This window comes from Mastigoproctus giganteus, chromosome 13 (genome assembly GCF_048544385.1).
Source record: "Mastigoproctus giganteus isolate SK-2022 chromosome 13, ASM4854438v1, whole genome shotgun sequence".
NCBI classification, from domain to species: domain Eukaryota; kingdom Metazoa; phylum Arthropoda; class Arachnida; order Uropygi; family Thelyphonidae; genus Mastigoproctus; species Mastigoproctus giganteus.
The window spans coordinates 116,368,435-116,392,300 of record NC_143587.1 but is presented as its reverse complement, the minus strand read 5'-3'; positions in this window follow the sequence as shown (position 1 = coordinate 116,392,300).

Below are 23,866 nucleotides of genomic sequence, written 5' to 3'. Positions count from 1 at the left end.
TTGTGAACACTAGTACAACTTTAGTTACCCAAAAATCACGGAAACAAAACAGCCCCTCCTGAGTAAATACTCCATAGTATTTTTTATTTAGAATGCAGTTTTTATCACAATGTGCTGTGTGTATTACAGTTAAAACTGTATTACGTTTAGCAGTCATCGAGACCATAGTGTTTCCTTATGGCTGTTAGCTTCCAAACATAAAATGCATTCATTATTACAGTGAGTGCATAGTGGAAAAGCAAGCCACTGACTGAAATTTTGAGCAGTAAATTGAATGTTATGGCGAAGGTAAAGAAAGCCTGCACGAGAACGATGAGAAACGTCGGATAACTTACGCGGAAAATTAGTTTCCCGATACGGCACTCTAGCGCTGCTCACTCGGTAAACAGACGGTAGGTACTATCGGTCTGGAGCAAAGTCGAGAACAATACATTGATTGACAGGCAGGCGTGTCAAACAATGTGCTGATTGGTGCACGAACTCAACACACGATAACATTGATTTAGTATCACTTTAGCAGCATTAATGGTAACTTGTCCTAATCGCACATGCCCTAACCTTTTTTCACCATTACAGTATTTCGTAATGGTGAAAAAAGGTCAGGTTACTTCGACTTGAATCCCATGGGAGCTTGAACCCTTCCTGAAGTGGAGGTGGTAACAATAAAAATACAGTCATAAAAAAATAAAGTTTTTTATTTTCTTGTTCAATAATATGCTCTAATGGTGAAAAAAGGTCAGGTTAACTCCACTTGAATCCCATAGGAGCTTGAACTCCCTCCTGAAATGGAGGGGGTAACCTAACCTTTTTTCTTTAGAATCATGGGCTAGCACATAAATTGTTTATTAACAAAATATTAATTTTTTATTACTGTACTTTTATTTTTAAAGACACTCTTGCAGATACACACGTATCATAATGTCAATCAGCACCTTAAAAGATTCATCACTACCATTACCTGTTCATTACAAAACTATTATGCACCATTCTTTACTGGTAAATACACATCATAATGCCAACCAATGACTACACAGTAGCTTGTCGTCTGTCGTACCCACCACCAATCATTTCATCGTTTGCCCTACCCACCTGTCAATCAATATATCCTTCTCGATTTCTGCTCCAGACCGATAACACCTACTGTCTGTTTACCGAGTGAGCAGCACTAGAGTCCAGCGTCAGGAAACTAATTTTCCTTGTAAGTTATCCGTCGTTCTCATGCAGGCTTTCTTTACCTTAGCCAATGTTATTTAGTTTCAATGTACATGTACTCTTACCAAGTGCTCTTACCAAGAAAGGCTTAAGTTCTGCAAATTGCAGCACCTGGAAAGTGGGCACCTGCGAGGTGATCTGATTGAGGTGTATAAGGCCTTGAATGGGTTGAGCAAGCTGAATTGCTGATGGGATTCTTCCTCTTGCTCAGACTAAGAACCTGAGAGGGGCACAGTTTCAAATTGAGGAAAGATAGTAATAGGTGTGTGGCAATTTGCCTTTATCCAGCAGGTAGTTGTGTGGAGGAACAGGCTTCCATCTTTTGTTGTGGAAGCTAATAGCCTAAATAAATTTAAGGCTGAGCTGGACAGGCATTTGGAACGAATGGAGGGGTGAAATGGGAGGTGTTTTTTTTTTTTTTTTTGCCAATGCTGCATAAGCTTGCTTTCTTGCATTGTATGCCTCTACTAATACTAATGTTAATTATATTCAGAGAACCAATTTGTGCCATCCAGTATTTTAAAGAAAAAAAAAAAAACTAATTATTTCTTATTATTAATTAACTTAATATTAACTTATTAATTCTGATTAAAAATCTTTAAAATTTCTGGTATTGGACATTATACCTTACCACTTCTCTAAATTATGTGCTTATTCTATTGACATTGCTGATATATTCCTGAAAACTGTACCAAAATAAGCTTTATTTATTCTGTTATGATTATATTGACAAATATTTTGATTTAGAATGTTTACATTTAGAAAGTTAATGAATGGTATTAAAATTTACATATATATGCAATATGTTACTTTTTTCCCCTCTCCCTTTTTTGCAGATGCAATATCTGGATATCAGGGTCACTTGAAATTGTCATACAGAAGAGCAATTAGAAAGAGAAAAACTTTTTCCAGATATAAAATTAAAAACAGACGGCAGAAATTCAATGAAAGAGGAGACTTAGCTAATCAAAAAAAGGAAGACTGCCATCCTGTGAAAGACAATGGTAAACAAATTGCAGAATCTTATTTGCTGCTGCCAAATTCCTATTCATACAATTCTGAAAAGACATCATTTACCAACAACCTCTGTTTTCAGTTAGGCAAAGACAAGCTGAATATAAAGCCATCTGTCAAAAAGAAAATTAAAGTGCATAAACAGTGGAAAGCTGGGAGAGCTATACCTACTTGTATTTCAAAATCATTTGCTGGACATCGATACCCAACTCGAAAAAATCCAATTATAAATAATGAATTCTCTTCTTTAGTTAAAAATGCACCTCTACAAGAAGTTATAGTCAACACCTCAAATACTAGTCACATAGATATAAAAAAAACAAAAGACATTCATGAAAAAGCAGTAACTGAAAATCACCATCCAGGACCACTAGAAGAAGTAAAACTAACACAAATCCAAGGGACTGCTCCCACTCTTGTTTCCGAATGCAGAATTACTATTATAAATGACATAAATTTACAAGATGTTGCTGTTAATAGCTCCGTTTCTGATAAGAAGGAAAATCTAGATGCACAAAAAGCAGTTGAACAAAATGCATTAACTAAACATGTTCTTTTGAAACCTGTAATTGAATCAAAAACTGTGCAGATTTCACCAGCAAAAAAAAAACGAATAGTTCCTACTCGTATTTCTCAATGCACTGTACAACATCGGTATCCAATTAAAAAAAGAAAAAAAAGCAGTGACTATAACTTTTCGACTAAAAATAACATAACATTACAAGATAGCTCTGCTAATAGCTCCATATCTAAAGAGGTGGAAAATCTGAACAAGGTAAAAACCAAACACAGCCTTATTAAAAGTAAAGAGAACATATTAATTGAAAATAACTTTTCAAAACATGAAAAAGTATTATATGGAAATAACTATCCAGAACCAGTATTAGAACTTAAAAAACTGCAGGTTGTACTAACAAGAATTCAAGGGACAGACTATACTGTTACTTCTGAATGTAACTCTCCTACTAAAGGTTCCTTTGTTTTACAAGAAAGCACTGTTAATAGCTCAGTTTCTTTTGAGAAGGAAAAGTTGTGCATAAAAGAACATGGTCATAATAAAGTCCAAGAAAATGCATTAACTAAACATTGTCTTCCAGAAACTGTGGCAGAGGGGCAGGCTATGCAGATTTTACCAACAAAATTCAAACGAATAACCCCTACTTTTATTTCTAAATGCACTGTGCAACATCATACTAGAGAGAGAAAGACAAGTCATGAAGATAGCTGTGTTAATAGTTCCATTTCTAATCAGAGGGAAAATCTGGACAAAGGAAAAACAGAACACGACCTTATTAAAGATAAAGAGAATACATTTATTGAGAATAACTTCTCAAAACCTGTAATAGAAGAAACTGCACAAGTTTTACCAGCAGAAATAAAAAAAATAGTTCCTTCCACTTCAGACTGCATTACACATAATTCATATTACCCATGTACTACATCGAGCAAATTGAAAAGGAAAAGATCTGAGAGTAACAATAAAATGTTAAATTTGTCAGAAACTTCACACAGAGTGCTTGGTAATGCTGACAAACAAAATACCTCAAATGGAACATTCCTTGACAAGATAAATAGTACTGGCTTATTTAATATATCCTCTAGAATTTTATTCTTGAATACTCAGTGCACAGAAAATGAGACAAATCAGGAAGAAAAGAATTGGTCCACCAGCAATGAAAAGGCAGAAGAGATTCTGTTGTCTAAAAGAAATTTTTCTTCCAAAAAAATAAGGTTTAATAGTAACAGTGAATTACCCAAACAGTTGCCAATATTGATTCATAAACATGGCATGAAAAATCATAATTTTGTACAGAATTATCCATCATCCTTTTTTACTTTAAGTGGCTCAAACAAAATTCCTAAAGGTAATTGGAGAAGTATGAAACAGCCTTACACATCATCAAATACATTTGACAGATTCAATTTCTCTAGTGTGATGACAAACGCTCCTGATACTCATGACAATAACAATAGTGTTCTGAGACCTACAAAAAATATGGATATTAAAACAGAAAGTGAAGGATTTAGTATTTTAGAGAAAACTAGAAAACTGAAAGTGCATTTAAAAAGATTTCCAAATGATGTGATTCATAAAGAAATACAAAGTAATGATACTCAAAGTTTTCAGTGGGTAAATAATGCCCCTGATGTAAAATTTTGTGATATAATTGATGAACCTTTTCCAGAAGTTTCAGAAAATCATGAACAGTGTAATGCAATGAGCCAGTTTGTAAGATTTAGCAATTTTGCTTCTTATCTTTCTGAAAAAGGTGCAGCAATGCAAACTGAATGTGTGCGCCAAGGAAATAACAGGAATGACTCTGTAGATATTCTAGATATAGACTTCAGTATCTCATAAACATTCATTTCAAATATTCAGACAAAAAAATTGGTAATTGGTGCCTATACTATGTACAGAACTTATTTAAAGTGACTGAATGTGTGTTCTGATTTTGAACAAGTTGGAGACTCATTTTTATATGTAAGTAAGTTAATTTTTTTACTTATTTCTAAAGCTTAGAAAGTAACTGTTAAACAGTTATTAATACAATTTAAAATTTATTTTATTAATTGGTTTGATTCAAAATGGTCATTTTGAAACCTGACAATTTAAAACTTCATCTAATAGCATCATAATGCTTACAGTGTACAACAGGTTACACTGCCTGATTATCATGTTATGATGTATAATGCATGTCTTAATTATGATGTGGTATCATATCCGAGTGGACTACTATTTTTTTCTATTTTAATGCTCTCAAACTTTCATGCACATGTTTTGGACAAATTAATGGTGATAACCTTCATGTGTCAACATGTAACTGTATGACGATCAATCAATGGATGTAAACACATGAGTATATCTTAAAAGAATTTACTGAATGATTGAGTTGGTTAATTTATAATTAACACATATTTAAACAACTCATAACTGAAATATAAAAAAATCGTATGTTTTTTAACCAAAGCATAAATACAGGCTGATGTAGCACAAAAACTTTAGCAATTTTCCCCCTTTAAATTATATAGCCAGTGTAAATGCACTGTACAATGTCCATTCAGTTTTCCACAATTAGATCAATATCATTAGAAAACAGACCTTGGCATCTGGCTGCCTATCGCTATAATTTCTTGCCACAACCGACAAACTGGTTAAGTTAGACTTAAATAAAATGCAATATGAAATATACATAAATAAAGCATTAAAATAGATATAAAACAAGATAAAAGTGTTAAAATACAATAAAAGTATTGAAATAAAGAAATAAAATAGTAGCTTTCAGGGAAAGGTGTTGCTTCATCAGCTAGTTAGTGTAGTGTGTTGAGTATATATACATTGATTAATATAAGAGAAGACTGGGCATGATCATAAAATCACAATCCGGTGCCCGTGATGTAGCATGCCAGCACTCATTGCATTGTAGAATGGCAGACTCCATAATGGGGTGTGTATGTGAATTGGTCTTACCACCACCACCACCACTTCCTTAGTGGTGAGACTAATATCAGTTATGTTATGGATCCCTACAACTCCTTTTCTCTTTTTTTAAAATGAAAATTAATAAAAGCTAAATCATCTCAGTTAATTTTCATTAAAATTGAACATTTTTAAAATAATAAGAGAAGTTTACCTCAATATTCTATGGCGAACACTTCCGTATGATACCCTCCAGCAATTAAAATGAAAAAATCGGAAATCTTACATTACAGTAAAAAATAATTAAAAATCAACAATTGAATACAATTAAAAGTAATTAAATATCAATTGAACACAATTAAAAATCAATTGAACACAATTAAAAATCAGTCTAATGCAATTAAATACATTAATTAAAAGAAATTTAATGAAAAAATTGCAAAACGATTTTCATACCTGAACTGACAACGCTTTTCGACCATATGTCGTGATCACAGGAATGAAAATTACCAAATAGGGGTGAGCATGAAACTTAAATAGGGATTATTTTCTTCGCACATGCGGTAAAAGCCCACAAATTGGAGATTAGAAATGGTCGGCGAACATTAGCAGAAATCTCATGTAATTTAATTTTGACAGTTTCTGCAATTAATAGTCTGGTATAATTATGTTATGTTGGACACAAAAGTATTTTGGCTTCATAAATAGTTGGAATTCCATCGTTGGCATTCGAGGTGAGCGGACGCGCTTAGACAGGGCTCCTCAGTTAAGTGGTTTACGTTTGGATAGTGATTTTAAATATTTGATTTATTTAGATATTGTTGGATTATTTTGTTATAGATTTTCCTGTAACTGTTTGATTTTAATAATATTATAGATATAATTTTTTAAAGTTACTTTCATTGATATTTATTTAATGTTATAATGGTAGTTACGAGATCTGCCTTAAACACGTCACAGAGTATCGTGACTCACACGGAAATAGCAGATGGCGATTTACGGGTGAGTCATGATTTAATCTGTTGTGGAATCTGTGGTATGTTATCCAAGGTCGACCTGGTGACTAATCCTACCTCACCTGGGGATTCTTTTCTTTGTGATCGATGTAAGGAGTGCACCGATCTTAAATTACAATTTGGTGCACTGATGGAACAATTTGAGTCCCTGAAAAAACGAGTGCTTGCCCTCGAAAATAATGCATCTGGGAGCTCGTCAGGGACTCAAAACTCCAGCAATCTACCTAGTGATGCACACCCGATTTGAGCCTCAAAACAGAAAAACCAAGTGCAAACTACTCTGGTTAAAAAGGACATTGTTTTATTAGGAGACTCCATTGTCAGGGAAATGGGGAATATTTTTTGTAATAAGGATACAGAACCAGGGTATGTCTGCCGGGAGCAACTATTGATGATGTCACCAACAGATTGTCAGATTTTAAAGGGGGTAAAGAAAATATTATTATTCATGTGGGGACAAATGATATTAAACGTACACGATCTGACGATTTGTTGGAAAAATACAGGACCATGCTGAGGAAATGTCGCGAGCTAGGCCATAATGTCGGCCCCGGGTGCCAAGCGTTCCGTGACCAAGCGAGTTCTTTGCGTATCTCAAAGCGTTATCTCTAAAGAGCCTTCAAGTGATAGATTATATTTTGTTTCAAAACTGTTTTCTTTATTTATTAATTAGTGTAGCTCTTTTGCACTAGAAGAAGTAGGCAAAGGCCCAGAAAGGGAAGTTACCTTTCTGTTTTTTATTTCTAATAGTACTAACTAACTAACTTAGCCGCTTGGTCACCTTGTGGCACTGCTCCTGCCTCCCTGTGGCAGGGCCGGAAATCTGGGTGGTAAAACCAACCTCCAGGGCCAAAAGGAGCAAAACATGGACTGTGACAATTTTCCACCGATTAGGACTGCAAATCCAAATTCATTGGATTTGCACATACCCGATAATGACTCATCCAATCCAAAGAGACTGAGGACGGATGCTCCCCGAATGGAAAACCCAAGTTTTCTGATTCTGCATTCGCTAACTAACCAATCCTTGGGTAGTTTATCACCATTCCTCATTCAAAAATGTCTTGAGAGCGTAGCTGGCTCCCCTAAAATGGTACGACGACTGAAATCTGGCGACCTGCTTGTTGAGACCACCAACCCCAAACACTCTGAGTCTCTACTCAGACTCACCTCATTTGGTGGAGTTCCAGTTAAGGTGTCCCCACATGCCACACTTAATTCATCCAAAGGTGTTATTTCTGAATGGGACCTAATGAATGTATCAGAAGAAGAAATTGTTCAGGAACTGCAGGATCAGAAAGTCACACAGGCAAAACGAATTATGATGAAAAAAGATGGCGAACTCCTTCCAACTCGCAGCATAATTTTGACATTCAGCTCACCTAATTTACCTACATCAGTAAAAGCAGGGTATTTGCATTGTCGCATTCGCAGTTGCAGAAATATAAAATAGAAAAGAAAGTTTCATTCCCAGAAGCAAGAAAGCAAATACAACTAATGACACCCAGACGCACGTATGCTGAAGCCTCTAAAAAGTTTCATTCAGTATCAGTGCAGACTGATACATCAATAGCTCCAAATATTTCTATTTCGGAATGGGCTCGTTCCCTGCTCAGTTCTGTACCTCAACCTTCAAAGCAACAGATCTCTACTAGAGCTAACAATACACCAGTCACGATACCACCTTCTGTCGATGCAGATCTCGTAAGATCCGTCCAAGCAGATAACGCAGATTCTAATCGAAAACAGACATTTGACTCCTCCCTTATGGATACTAATGAAATTTCCAATCAAGATGATATCGAAACCATTCTGGAGATCCATCCAGAAGATGAAATTGACAAAAGACCTGTTTTCTCAAAAAGAGATAGGATTAAAATTGACCGTTCCAAACAGACTTCCAAAAAGCAGTCAGATTCAGTTCCTTCATCTAAATTGAAACAATGAACAACGTTGTCCAATGGAATTGTAGAGGCTTTAGGAGCAACATTGATGACATATACGACATAATTAAGCAGCATAAACCAGTGGGCATCTGCTTACAGGAGACATATCTGACTCCTCAGGTATCTCCCTTGATAAAATACTATACTCTTTTCAGACAAGATAGACCTATTGCAAATAATGCTCGTGGTGGAGTAGCCATACTCATAGATTCGCGAGTCCCATGCAGACGCATTTCTTTACAAACCTCTATAGAAGCCGTTGCTACCCGAATAGCAATTGGCATCACTCTGACTCTTGTTTCGATCTATCTACCACCCAATCATCCGTGTACTATTCACGAACTTGAAAATCTTATAATGCAGTTGCCAACCCCTTTCTGTTTATTGGGCGACTTCAATGGACACCATCCATTGTGGGGTTCTCCCAATGCAGATGGACGAGGGCAACTCATTGAAATGCTCATTGACAGACAAAACTTAACCATCCTAAATACTGGTTCACCCACTTACATCCATCTCCCAACAGGAACAGTGTCTGCAATAGATCTATCAATATGCTCTCCGATCCTCTTTCCTAATATTGAGTGGACAGCTCTAGATGATCCACTAAACAGCGACCACTACCCATTAATCTGTAAGATCCAAACATCACACTCTTCAACTGCAAAAATCCAAATAAAATGGAAATTTTCCAAGGCAGATTGGGCCAAGTATACCTCTCATGTTTCATTTGATAAACAGATCATTGAATCCTTCCCAATTGACACAGCCACTGATCATATCACCAAAGAAATTCTAGCAGCTGCATCTATTGCCATCCCACAATCACAATCAGACACCTACAGACCCATAAATTATTGGTGGAACGATGAATGTAAGAATGCCAAAAAAGGAAAAAACCGAGCGTGGAATATATTTCGCAAATACCCTACTACCAACAATCTTATAAATTATAAGAAACTAAGAGCCAAAGCCCGACACATCAGGAAGAAAGCTAAAAAAAACTCTTGGATCTGATTTGCGACTTCAGTAAATAAAAATACTGATGTAAGAATAATATGGAAAAAAATAAGACAGCTAAATGGCAAATTTCCTCCATTATCCTCGCCAATATTCAACTGGAATGGACAGGAGCTCTCTACTCCTGTAGAAATTGTGAATACTCTAGGGACAGTATTCTCCCAGTTGTCTGTCTCGAACTCGTATGATCCGTCATTTCAGAAGATCAAAGCTTCAGCCGAAAAATCAAAACTTAACTTCAAAACCGCTGCTTCTCTACCATACAATCAGACACTTACTATGATCGAACTTCAAAAAGCTATATATTCCTCAAAGAACAGTGCTGCTGGTCCAGACGGAGTATATTACATAATGCTTCAACACTTAGACAATAAATCACTATCCTTGCTGCTGACCTTTTACAACCGTATATTCATTTGAACATTCATACCCCACTCACTGGCATCACTCCTATGTACTGGCAATTCCCAAACCAGGGAAAGATCATTCTATCCCTCACAATTATAGACCCATCTCTCTTACCAGTTGCTTGAGTAAAACATTAGAAAAAATTATACACTGCCGATTAACATGGTATCTGGATTCAAAACATCTAATCTCTGATAACCAGTTTGGTTTCAGAAAAAATCGCTCATCCCTAGATCTTATGGTTAAAGCTGAAACAAATATCAGGAATGCATTTATTCGAAATGAACATCTTGTCATGGTCTGCCTTGACATAGAGAAGGCCTTTGACACCACCTGGCGTTTTGGTATCTTAAAAGATCTTCATTCCCTTGACCTGAGAGGTCACTTACCATGCTACACACAAAACTTCCTTCAGTATAGATCTTTTCAAGTTCGCTATAGACAAGTCTTCTCGCAAATCTATATACAAGAGGAAGGAGTCCCACAGGGTTCAGTTCTCAGTGCTACTTTATTTGCATTGAGAATAAATCATATTACCAAATGTATTCTCAACACTGTGAACTCATACCTCTATGCCGATGATCTCACTGTTTCCTGCAGTTCGCTGAATATGAAATTCATTGAAAGGCAACTACAAATCTCACTAAACAATATTGAACTATGGATGACACAGAATGGTTACAGACTATCTCATCAAAAATCTAGTGCCATTCACTTTTGTAACAAACGAGGGATGCATCCTGACCCAGAGCTACATCTGACAAATCGTCCTATCTCAGTTATGAGTAGCATTCGCCTCCTCGGTCTAATTTTTGATAGGAAACTTAATTTTTTAGAACATATCAAATATCTCCGGACAACCTGCCAGAAAAAAATGAACATTCTCAGAGTTCTTTCTTCTACAACATGGGGTGCATACCGTTACACCTTACTTCACCTGTATAGAACTCTAATTAGATCTCGTCTTGATTATGGAGCCCCGGTGTATGACTCTGCTAGGGAGAGTGTGCTAGTACGGCTTGCTCCTGTTCAACATTCTGCCCTCAGGATTGCTACAGGTGCTTATAGAACATCGGCAGTACAAAGTCTCTACACTGAAGCCCACGAAGTTCCACTCTGCCTCAGAAGAAAGGTGTTACTTCTGAATTATGCTGCTAAAATTCAAAGCAGGCCTACCCATCCAATTTGGCCTATACTTAATGATCCACAGTTTAAAATGTTCTACAGAAATAAACCCAGAGCAGTCCAACCTACTGGCATCAGATTGCAGGCTCTATCTGAAAGCTGGAATGTACACCTTGAAAAAGTCCTCCAAGATCCAAACACTTCAGTTCCCCCATGGTCCTGTATTAATCCATCCTGTGACAATTACTTCCTGAACTGGGGAAAAGATTCCCTTGCAAATATTAACGTGCGACAACTTCATACTGCTCACACACAAAATCATCTGCATTTCATGAAAATATACACAGATGGATCAAAGTCTGATAGTGGAGTAGGTGCTGCAGCAGTTTTCCCTTCTAACACCATCTCTGTATCTCTGCCTACTGAATGCAGCAGTTATACAGCTGAGTTATTCGCCATTAAACTTGCCCTAGAAAATATTGTCCATCGTTCCATTAAAAAAAGTATAATATATACCGACTCGCAGAGTACACTAGTAGCACTACAAAACACCTCTTCACCAACCAATCCTTTAATAAAAACCATAAGAAGTAAGATGATTCTTATTCAGGAATGCCAGCAAGAAGTCATCTTCTGCTGGATCCCGGGTCACACTGGGATCCCAGGAAACGAATGCGCAGACTATGCCACAAAACATCCATCTAACCCATCATCTTCAGGCTTTTGCGTTCCATATGTCGATTACAGACCTATGATACGAAGAACATGTAAGGAACAATGGACACTTCTATGGCAAGCTCAAACGGATAATAAGCTATTGGAAATAAAACCAGAACCACAGTTATGGACCTCTAGTTTTCGTACTAACAGAAAGGAAGAAGTAATCTTAACCAGAGCACGAATCGGCCACAGCCAGTTTACTCACCTATTTCTCCTCACAAGAAATGATCCTCCACAGTGTTTTCAATGCAACTGTCAGCTAACAATGAAGCACATTCTTGTTGAATGCACTCTGTACAAACATGCTCGTCAATGTTCATTCAGCTTCCTTCCAAATCTAAAAGAACCTCTAAAACTCTCTCATATCATAGGCAACGATGCTAATCCCTTGGAGTTATTCTGCTTTCTTAAACGAATAAAATTATATTATCGTCTCTGACTGTTTCCATAACAGTCACCATTGATAACTTTCATATCACTGATAGGCGCAATATGGTCTAAGCAGCCCTTGCGCCAAAAATAACAATAACAACAACAGCCATAATGTCTATGTGTCTGCAATTCTGCCCAGACACGATAGGAGGGATTATATGTTAAGAGCCTTGGGGATTAACTCAAGACTTGAAGGAATCTGCAAGGCTTTAGGGGGTAAATTTCTATCAGCATGGCCCACACTTGTAGGTAGAAGGAATTTGTTTTGTAGAGACGGGACACACTTAAACAAAGGTGGTGCAAAAGGTTTTGCCAGTATTATTGAGGATACCTTAAAGGTTCAGGGAAACTGCTAGTTAGGGGGGATGTGGGTAATACTGACACGCGTTTATCTGATAATATTGGTCAATGTAACTCTTGCACATACCTTAGTTCTTATCTGTTACCCCAACTGGACATATTATCTAGATGTTCTGGGGGCAAAGACGTTTCACGTGAGCGGGTAGCTAATATCAGGGAAGAGAGCCTAAAAAACTTCAAGGGTTGTGTTAGGGTTGTTAAATATACAAGAACAGTAAATCTTAATTGTTTATACAGTAACGTTAGAAGTGTCGTCAATAAAATGAGCGAATTCGAACTGCTGGTTAAAACAAGTAACGTGGACATAATAGGGCTTACAGAGACGTGGTGCCACCCGGAAATTGGGGATGATGAGTTTCAGTACTGCTTGTATAATGTATTTAGGAAGGATAGGTTAGATAGAAGGGGTGGTGGGGTAATGCTTCTTATCAGAAGCATCCTGAGTGCGACGATAGCTTTCCCGGATTCAGACATTTCACATGCTAGTATAGAGTTTGTATGGCGTGAGATAGTTGGAAACAAAGGTATAATGCGAGTAGGAGTAATCTACAGACCAGGTGATTGTGAAGATTATGACAAAAGCCTCTACATGCAAATGGAATGGGCAAGTAAGCGTCAATGCCTTATTATGGGTGATTTCAATTTGCCTCTAATTGATTGGAGTAAATGGGAAGGAAACTCGACATGGGGAACAAAATTTCTAAATCAACTAGATGACTGTTATTTGTATCAACATGTCAGGGAAAGTACTAGAGAAAAGAATATCCTAGACCTCATCATCACACATGAATCAGATGACATAACAGGGCTGACAGTAGAGGAACCAGTAGCAGGAAGTGATCACGGAGTTCTACGGTGGATGATGACGAGAGAGGTAGCAGAAGTAAAAGGCAAAGGAATGGGTTTTAATTTCAGAAAAGGAAATTACGATGCCTTAAGGTACTACATGGCTTCTATTAACTGGGTAGATATCGCGCAGAGAATGAATACAATTGAACTGTGGTATGCTTTTAAAACATTAATCACAGATGCCTTGAATGCGTATATACCATTAAAAAAATACTCCACGAGGAGGGTTACAAGTTGGATGAATAGTGAAGTTGCCACATTACTTGAGCAGAAAAAGGTGGCATGGAAAGGTTACAGAGCAATAAAAAGTACTGAAGCCTATAACAGCTACAAGGTGATGTGTAATAGAGCCACAGAAAAGGTTCGACAGGCAAAGGCAGTTTATGAGAAATCACTAGTAAACAGAGCAAAGAGGGGGGGATAAAGAATTCTTCACATATATAAATGCCAAGAAGAGCAGGACAAACCAGATCGGACCTTTACGTAAGGGAAAGGGGATAGTAATAAATACACCAGCTGCCATTGCAGATGAACTCAACAGTTATTTTGCATCGATATTTACAAATGAAAAGCCTTTTGTGGCAATGGGAAATTGTGGGAGCGAAGTTAAAAAATATGTAATTAATGATATTGAAATTTCGCAAGATTATTTAATGAAAAAACTTTCGAGCCTACAGACCAGTAAGGCTCCTGGAGTTGATGGAATATACCCTATAATCTTAAGAGAGGTGGCAAGCGAGTGCATTGAACCATTGAGGCTAATTATACTAGCATCACTAGACTCTGGGGAGATTCCCTTGGATTGGAAAAGTGCAAATGTATCTCCCATACATAAGGGTGGCTCTAAAAGTGAAGTTGGAAATTATCGACCTGTCAGTCTGACTTCAGTAGTAGGGAAAATCATGGAGGCAATGATCAAGGGTGGAATTCAGGATCATTTGGATCGAATTCAAATTCTCAAGGATACTCAGCATGGTTTTGTAAAGGGAAAATCGTGTTTAACAAATCTGGTTCGCTATTTCGAAAGGGTCACTCACGAGCTGGATTTAGGGAATAATTTCGACATTGTTTATTTAGATTTCAGCAAAGCTTTTGACTCAGTCCCACATGAGCGGTTGCTTTATAAGCTGGAACAGGTTGGAATCACTGGGAAAATCCTTAGATGGATAGAAGGATGGCTTCAGGGCAGGAGGCAGAGGTTTGTGATAAATGGCTATTCCTCAGATTGGGTTGATGTAAGAAGTGGGGTTCCCCAAGGATCAGTATTAGGACCACTTTTGTTTTTAATATTCATAAACAACATTGATGAAGGGATAGAGGGCGTGATGTCTAAATTTGCAGATGATGTTAAAATTGGTAGAGTAGTTAATGATCACTGTCAAGCTGAGCTTCTTCAGAGAGACCTAGATAGACTTCAGGAATGGTCAGAAAAATGGCAGCTGTTCTTTAATCCAACAAAGTGTAAGGTATTACACCTGGGAAACAGTAATCCCAAAAAAACTTATTCACTTGGTGGAGTTCAACTAAACCCAGTACTGGAGGAAAGGGACTTGGGTGTTACGATATGGTCAGACATTAAATTCTCTGAGCATTGTAAACAGGTTGCAAGGAAGGCCCATGGTGTCCTATCGATGATCTATCGAACTTTTGCAAGTAGAGATAGGGACGTGATAATCCCATTATATAAGGCTTATGTTAGACCACACTTGGAATACTGTGTTCAAGTATGGAGACCGCACCTAAAGAAAGACATCGAGCTTCTTGAAAGGGTGCAAAGAAGGGTAACTCGCCTGGTGAGATCGGCAAAAGGGCGTCCTTATGAAGAAAGACTTCGAATATGTGGGTTGCAGAGTTTGGAAACTAGACACATTAGAGGAGATTTGATTGAGGTGTTTAAGGCTCTGAGAGGCATCAGTAAAATGAATGAGGGCAAAATTTTCAAGATTATAAATGATGCTAGAACTAGGGACATAAATTCAAGTTACGGGGGGAAATGTTTAGATTGGACTGCAGGAAGTTTTATTTTAGCCAGCGAGTTATAAATTACTGGAATAAGTTGCCTTCATGGGTGGTAGAGGCCGACAGTTTGGGGAAATTCAAAGGTCATCTGGATAGTACTTTCGGGTAAGGGAAGCGCATAGGATGATAGGTTTAATTTCCTTTTTTTTTTTTTATTAATTATTATTATTTAGTTATTTATTTTATTTTATTTTTTTGTTTTTATCATTGTTTTGTTCGGATTTTTTTTTTTTTTTTTTTTTGGCTGGTGCAGCATAAGCCATAGGCTTTCTTGCACCATGCGGCCGTTACTAATACTAAATAAAAAAGTATGTTTTTCGTTGACAGCATGAAAGGCTAATTCTGACGCTGCTGAATGAGAAGCACAAACTGAGGCTGCGTGTTGATTAACATGAAAATTCATAGAACTTTGGTACAACGAGTTGCAGTCACTGCAAGAAATGTTGTATACCAGGTCATTTATTTGTTTTGCGAACAAGGAAAGGACTGAGTGATTTTTCAGTTAAGTGTGTAGTTTCCTGTTGGCCTGGCCACAATTTTAAATTCGATATCTTTAAAGAATCTGTTAAGCTGTTTCTGCTTTAAAGATACCGAATTTAAAATTATGGCCAGGCCAATACAGAAACTACACACTACTGAAAAATCGCTCAGTCCTTTCCTCGTTCACAACACAAATAAATGACCTGGTATATATTTCTTGTGGTGATTGCAACTCATTGTACCAAGGTTCTACGCGTTTTCCTCTGAATTTTCGTGTTAATCAACACACAGCCTCAGTTCGTGCTTCTCATTCAGCAGCGTCAGAATTAGCCTTTCATGCCATAAACGAAAAAGATACTTTTTTATTTAATGAAGCCAAAATACTTAGTGTCCAACGTAATTATACCAGACTGTTAATTGCAAAAACTTGCGAAATTAAATTACATGAGAATTCTGTTAATGTTTGCTGACCATTTCTAATCTCTGATTCCTGGGCTTTTATGTGCATGCATGAAGACAGATAATCCCTATTTAAGTTTTATGCTCACCCCTGTTCGGTAATTGTTGTTCCTGTGATCACGACATATGGTCGAAAAGCGTTGTCAGCTTCAGGAAGGAAAATCGTTTTGCAATTTTTTGTTATATTTCTTTTAATTAATTTATTTAATTTTTTGTGTTAGATTGATTTTTAATTGTGTTCAATTGATTTTTAATTATTTTTTACTGTAATGTAAGATTTGATTTTTTTTTCATTTTAATTTCTGGAGGGTATCATACAGAAGTGTTCTATGTAGTATATTGAGGTAAACTTCTCTTATTATTTTACAAATATTGATATCAATGTAGTCCTGAGAAGAGAGAATATACATAATCACTTATAAGAGTCATAAATCTGTTTCTTTGAAATTCAGAGTCAAAAATGGTTAATTTAAAAGGGTCTTCTTTTTCAAATATCCCTCTATTAAACCAGTGAGACTATGAATTCTGTTTTCCTTCTACCAGATTGATGAACAGTCCACACGATCTTTGAAAACCATACCAAATATGCAATCAGGCCCTCCTAGGGTGGTAGACTTGGCCATATGATAGTTGTTCCACTTCTACTAATTGTTCTTCCATCAGCTCTTGTAGTTCTTTTTTTGTTAGAAGCTCACCATTGTTATTCAACAACACTCTTGAATGTCATCTACATTGATCTCTTGGAAGTTAATTTCATTTAGCCATTTACGTGACCTCTTCCTTTAGTGTTTGGATATTCTATATTAAGATATTGGGCTCAGTGCGGGCGAAGTTTTTACGGCTCCAGCAAATAGAGAGGTTTTCCTTAAATTTTTACCATTTTATTGACTAAATTGGCATATTAATTTTTTTCTAGATGTAGCTTATATTCTTAGTTATAATATTTAGTTTATTTTGAACTTAGATAGAGATTTTATGGGTTATCACTTAGTATCGGTAAAACCTGTACTGTTCGAAACTTGCCTTCTTTGTGTAATATCGATACGGAATAGCATTACGTATATCTCAAACTTGATAGCATAAGACATAATGTAAAACTAAATAGCGTAATACGTAGCACTGTAGTAGGAATCTGTTAACTTAGTATAGTATTGGCAATTAAATTTATAAATACTTTTAATTTTTATTGTTAACTAAATTGTATTTAAACTGAAATCATGCCCCAGCCTAGAGCAGCAAAGCAACTTGCGCAAAGTAGCAAAAGTGCTATGGTTTGCAGGAGAACCGTAGGGGACAATTCTCCAACACACCACAATCTAAAAAAAAATGTGCAAAATTCAACGTTTGCAGATCTCTCTCTCGAACAGGACATGATCTAGCCATAGAGGATGTCTTTGTGTGTGCTAGATGCAGAGAATTTGAAGAAATTATGCGCCAACTCAGCATTCTGATGGGCATCTATGAGAGCTTGAAGAGTCAGGTGGATGCCCTTGAAGGAATTAAAATGGGAGGCCCATCAAGTTCTCAGCTGCCCAACTCAACGCCAGAGCACACTCTTATGCACCGGGCAACCCAGCAGCAACCTTCAGGGCAGAATGCACTGGTCCCACAGGAGGTAGTTATTGTTGGCGACTCAATTGTCAGGGAAATGGGATATATATTGTGCAAAAACAATAGATGGAATAGGACCAGGCTATGTCTGCTAGGAGCAAAAGTTGATGATGTTGTAGAGCAGATATCATCTTTTAAGGGCACAAAATGTGATATTGTTGTACATGTTGGCACTAATGACATTAACTGTAGGAAATCTGCGGATTTACTAAGCAAGTACAGGTCAATGTTGGAAAAAAAAAGTCGTGAGTTAGGGTTAAATTTGAAAGTGTCTGCAGTCCTGGCCAGCATGATAGAAGGGAGTATATGATGAGAATCTTGTCAATCAATTTGGCCCTGGAGAGATTGTGCAGAGCTCATGGGGTAGAATTTTTCTCATCGTGATCTGTGTTTGTTAACAGGGGAGATTACCTCTACAGGGATGGGATACACTTAAATAGAAGGGGTGCAAGAATATTTGCTGATGCTATCGAGGCAATGTTAGGTGGGCCGGAAAACTGCTAGGTTGGGGGGATTCACAGACTAATAGATTAAAATTAGCCACAGGCAGAGGTGGAAATAATTCTTGCACTGCTTCTATTGGAATGAGCAGCAGCCCACAAAGCAAGTTGCTGGGGATTACAGGAACTGGTGAGGGTTATGAAACAAGTAAATACATGGGATGTGTTAGAGTAACTAAGAGTAAGAACAAGTGCATGTGTACTTGCATGTATACCAATGCTAGGAGTATAGTAAATAAATTTGATGAATTTGAAGTGCTGGGTAAGACATCCAAGGCAGATATAATTGGGATATCAGAGACGTGGTGTCACTCAGATATAAGGGATGCAGAATTGGAATTTGGAGAGTACAATGTGTACAGACAGGATAGGAAAGAAGGACAGGTTATGCTGTTAGTTAAGAAACACATAAAATCTAAAGAAATGCATACAGTTGATATAGATGGATAGTGCAATGTCGAATCAGTTTGGTGTGACATAAGACCCGGGAAAGCAAAAATGAGGCTAGGAGCTTGTTATGGGGCTAATGACTCTGATGAGTACAATGAACAGTTATACAGAGAAATAGAGTGGGCCAGTAAATCTGAGTGTCTTGTAATGGGGGATTTTAACTTCCCAGATATAAACTGGAACTTGTGAGTTTGTCACTTGCACACTAGCAAGGCTTTGGTGGATTTATTGGATGATTGCTTTCTACAGCAGCATGTTAGAGAGGCAACAAGAGGAAGTAACACTCTTGATCTGATTATCAGCAGTGATTATTCATGCATTACAAATTTACAGATAAAGGAACCAGTGATCACAGTGTACCGATGATTCATGCATTAAAAATTTACAGATAAAGGAACCAGTGATCACAGTGTACTGATGTGGTATTTACTTAAAGATGTAACTACCATAAGAGGTAAAGGGAAGGATTTTTTCCTTCAAGACCACTGTGGTCATAAAGGTGACCCCAGTGGTCGTGGGGATTTTTTGGGTTCTGTACATTGGGACCAACTGACGATGTTGTCAACAGCAAATTCTAAATGGGAAACATTCAAGGAAGTAATTTTGGAAGGAATTAGGCTTTTTGTTCCAACTAAGAAATACTGCTCTAGTTTAAAGCCCAAATGGTTGTCACATGAACTAATGAGACTCATATCAGAGAAGAAAAATGCATGGGATGCACATAAATTGTCAGGCGACACAGAAGCCTCTGATAGATACAAGCTAGTCTATAATTAAGTCACAAAGGAGGTTAGGCAAGCAAAGACAGATTATGAAAAATCTTTGGTAAAGGATGCAAAGAAAAACAGCAAAGACGTCTTTACTTATATAAACTCTAAATGGAAGGGAATGAATCAGATTGGTCCACTTGATATTCAGTGGTTTGACTGTATTAGCATTAGCAAAGGCACATGATGCAAGAAAGCAAGCTTATATAGCATCAGCCAAAAAAAAAAAAAAAAAAAAAACCCTTATTTCACTCATCCACTCACTCCAAATGTTTGTCAAGTTCTGCCTTGAATCTATTTAATCTATCAACTTCTACAACAGATGGAAGTTTCTTCCACCAATCAACCACCCAGATGGCTAAAGGCATATTTACGCACATCTATCCTACAACCATCTTTCCTCAATTTGAATTTATGCCCTCTCAGGTGATTATTCTGAGCAAGAGGAAGAATCCCATCCACATTGAGCATGCTCAAACCATCCAAGGCTTTATACACCTCAATCAGATCACCTTGCCGGTGCCGAGTCTCCAGACACTGTAATTTTCAAAACTTAAGCCTTTCTTCGTAAGAGCAACCCTTTGTTCCATTCACTAATCTTGTTGCCCTTCTCTGTACTCGTTCCGACAGCTGTACATCCTTCTTAAAATGAGGCCTCCAGACCTGTATACAGTACTCAAGGTGTGGCCTGACCATTGCCTTATACAAGGGGATAATCACCTCCTTATCCCTGCTAGAAAAATTCCTGTATATCATTGACAAGACACAATGAGCTACTCTTGCAGACCGTCTGCACTGCACAGAAAACTTCATATCAGCCTGCACAATTACCTCCAGATCCTTTTCATTCTCTACCACTGTCAGTGTAGTACCACAGAGTTGATACGTAACTCTGGGATTACTGCTTCCCATATGTAGTACTTTACATTTGTCAATGTTAAACTTCATTTACCACCTCTCAGCCCATCTGCTCAACTTTTCTAGATCCTGTTGCAGCAGTGTACTGTCATTAGTGTCATTAACAACCCTGTCAACCTTCGTATCATCTGCAAACTTGGACATCCACCCCAGGATATACCATAATCAATATCATTTATAAATACAGAAAAGAACAATGGACCTGACACTAAACCCTGAGGAACTCCACTAATAACATTCGTCCACGAAGAGCAGTGTCCATTGATTACCACTCTGTCTTCTCCCACTCAACCATCCCTTTATCCATAGCAGCAATTTGCCTCCAATGCCACACTGCTCCAATTTGTGCAGCAGTCTTCCATGTGTAGCAGTATCAAAGGATTTTCTAAGATACAAATATATGATATCAAAGTTATTCTTTGCATCCAGTTCCTTTGTGACTACATCATAGTATCCTATCAAATTAGTCAGACAAGACTTCTCCTTAATAAACCCATGCTGTGTCCGAGCTATAACTGAAGTCTTCTCTATATAATCCTGCAATGCTTCTTTAACCAGTGCCTCCATTAATTTCCCTGGAACAGAAGTTAAACTAACAGGTCTGTAATTACCTGTGTCTCCCTTTGATCCTCCTTTGTGGATTGGAGTCACATTTGCACATCTCCAGTCCATGGGTACCTCCCCTGAGTCCAGGGAATCTCTCATAATTATGGCTAAGGGTTTGCTTACTTCCTTTGCCTCCTCCTTTAATATAACTGGATAGATTTCATCCACCCTCTGTCCATACAGAGGGATAGATTATCCCTCTGTATAAGGCAATGGTCAGGCCACGCCTTGAGTACTGCGTACAGGTCTTGAGGCCTCATTTTAGGAAGTTTGTAGATTTATTTGAGCGTGTACAGAGAAGGGCAACAAGATTGGTGAGGGGAATGAAGGGATCCTCTTACCAAGAGAGGCTTAAGTTCTGCAAATTGCAGTGGCTGGAGACTAGGCACCTGCACGGTGATCTGATTGAGGTATATAAGGCCTTGAATGGGTTGAGCACGCTGAATTCTGATGGGATCCTTCCACTTGTTCAGATTACGAATCTAAGGGGACATAAATTCAAATTAAGAAAAGACAGATGTACATTAGATGTGCGGAAATTTGCCTTTAGCCAGCGGGTGGTTAATTGCTGGAACAAACTTCCATCTGTCGTTGTGGAAGTTGATAGGTTGAATAAATTTAAGGAGGAACTGGACAGGCATTTGGAGGGAATGGTGTGATTTTTTTTTTTTTTTTTTTTTTTGGCTGATGCTGCATAAGCTCATACACTTGCTTTCTTGCATCAAATACCACTGCCACTACTACTACTACTCACCCAGGTGCCTTTCTTGTGTTTATCTTCAACAATTTCTCCTCCACTTTACTCTCAGTTATTACAAGATTATCTAGCTTACTGCCAGAGTTGAATACACCTCTGGCATTACCCTCCCTGAATAACTCCTCATGTGTGAATCTCAATGCAAAATATTCATTTAGTTTGCTAGCTACCTGAGCAGGATCATCAACAGTTGAACCATCGATATCAAGTGCACCAATCTGATCTATCCCCTTCCTTCTAGAGCTTACATAAGTAAAGAATTCTTTGCTGTTTTTCTTTGCATCCTTTGCCAAAGATTTCTTGTAATCTGCCTTCGCCTGCCTAACCTCCTTTGTAACTTGGTTAAAAAGGAGGTTAGGCAGGCGAAGGCAGATTACGAGAAATGTAGATGATCATTTTCAGATAGCTGCTGAACTAAATGAGTATTTTGAATCTACATTCACACATGACAAGTTATTCCAGGAGGAGAGGGCCAGATGTTTATCAAACTCTAACAGGGAGTTAAATGATTGTGTAATAACTGAGAGCAAAGTGGAGGAGAAATTGTTGAAGTTAAACATAAGAAAGGTACCTGGGGTAGATGGGATCTATCCAGTTATATTAAAGGAAGGCAGCAAAGGAAGTAGGCAAACCCTTAGCCATAATTATGAGAGCATCCTTGGGCTCGGGGGAAGCCCCCACGAACTGCAGATGTGCAAATGTATCTCCAATTCACAAAGGGGATAAAAGGGTGAGTAAGTACAGACCGGTTAGTTTTACTTCTGTTCCAGGGAAAATAATAGAATCGCTCAAAGAAGCATTAAAGGATCATATAGAGAAGACTGCAGTAATAATTCAGACACAGCATGGGTTTGTCAAGGGGAAGTCTTGCCTGACCAATTTGATTGGATACTATGATGTGGTCCCGAAGGAACTGGATGCAAAAAATAATTTTGCTATCATGTACTTTGATTTCAGGAAAATGTTTGATACTATTGCATATGGAAGACTACTGTACAAATCCGAGCAGTGTGGCATTAAGGGCAAGTTGCTACAATGGATAAAGGGATGGTTGAGTGAGAGATGACAGAGTGGTGATCAATGGTACTGCTCTACATGGACTAATGTTATTAGTGGTGTCTCCTCAGGATTCAGTGTTGGGCCCATTATTGTTTTGTATATTTATCAATGATATCGATGAAGGTATATCAGGCTTCATGTCAAAGTTTGCAGATGATACAAAGGTTCGCAGGGTTGTTAATAACCGTAATGACAATAATTTGTTAATAACAGTATGTTGCTGCAACAGGATCTGGAGAAGTTGGTTTGATGGGCTGAGAAGTGGCAACTGAAGTTTAACATTGACAAATGTAAAGTACTGCATATGGGTAGCAGTAACCCCAGAGAAATGTACCAACTATGTGGTGTAACACTCAGGGTAGTGGAGAATGAAAGAGACCTGGGGGATAATTGTGCAGTCAGATATGAAGCTTTCTAAGCAGTGCATTCAGGCTGCCAAAGTAGGTCATGATGTTTTGTCAATGATATACAGTAATTTTGTGAGCAGGGATTTAGAGGTGATTATCTCCTTGTATAAGGCAATGGTCAGACCACTTCTTGAGTACTGAGTACAGGTCATTTTAGGAAGGATGTAGAGTTGCTAGAATGAGTACAGAGAAGGGCAACAAGACTAGTGAAGGGAACAAATGGTTGGTGTTATGAAGAAAGGCGTAAGTTCTGCAAATTGCAGCTTCTGGAGACTAGACACCTGCGAGGCGATCTGATTGAGGCGTATAAGGC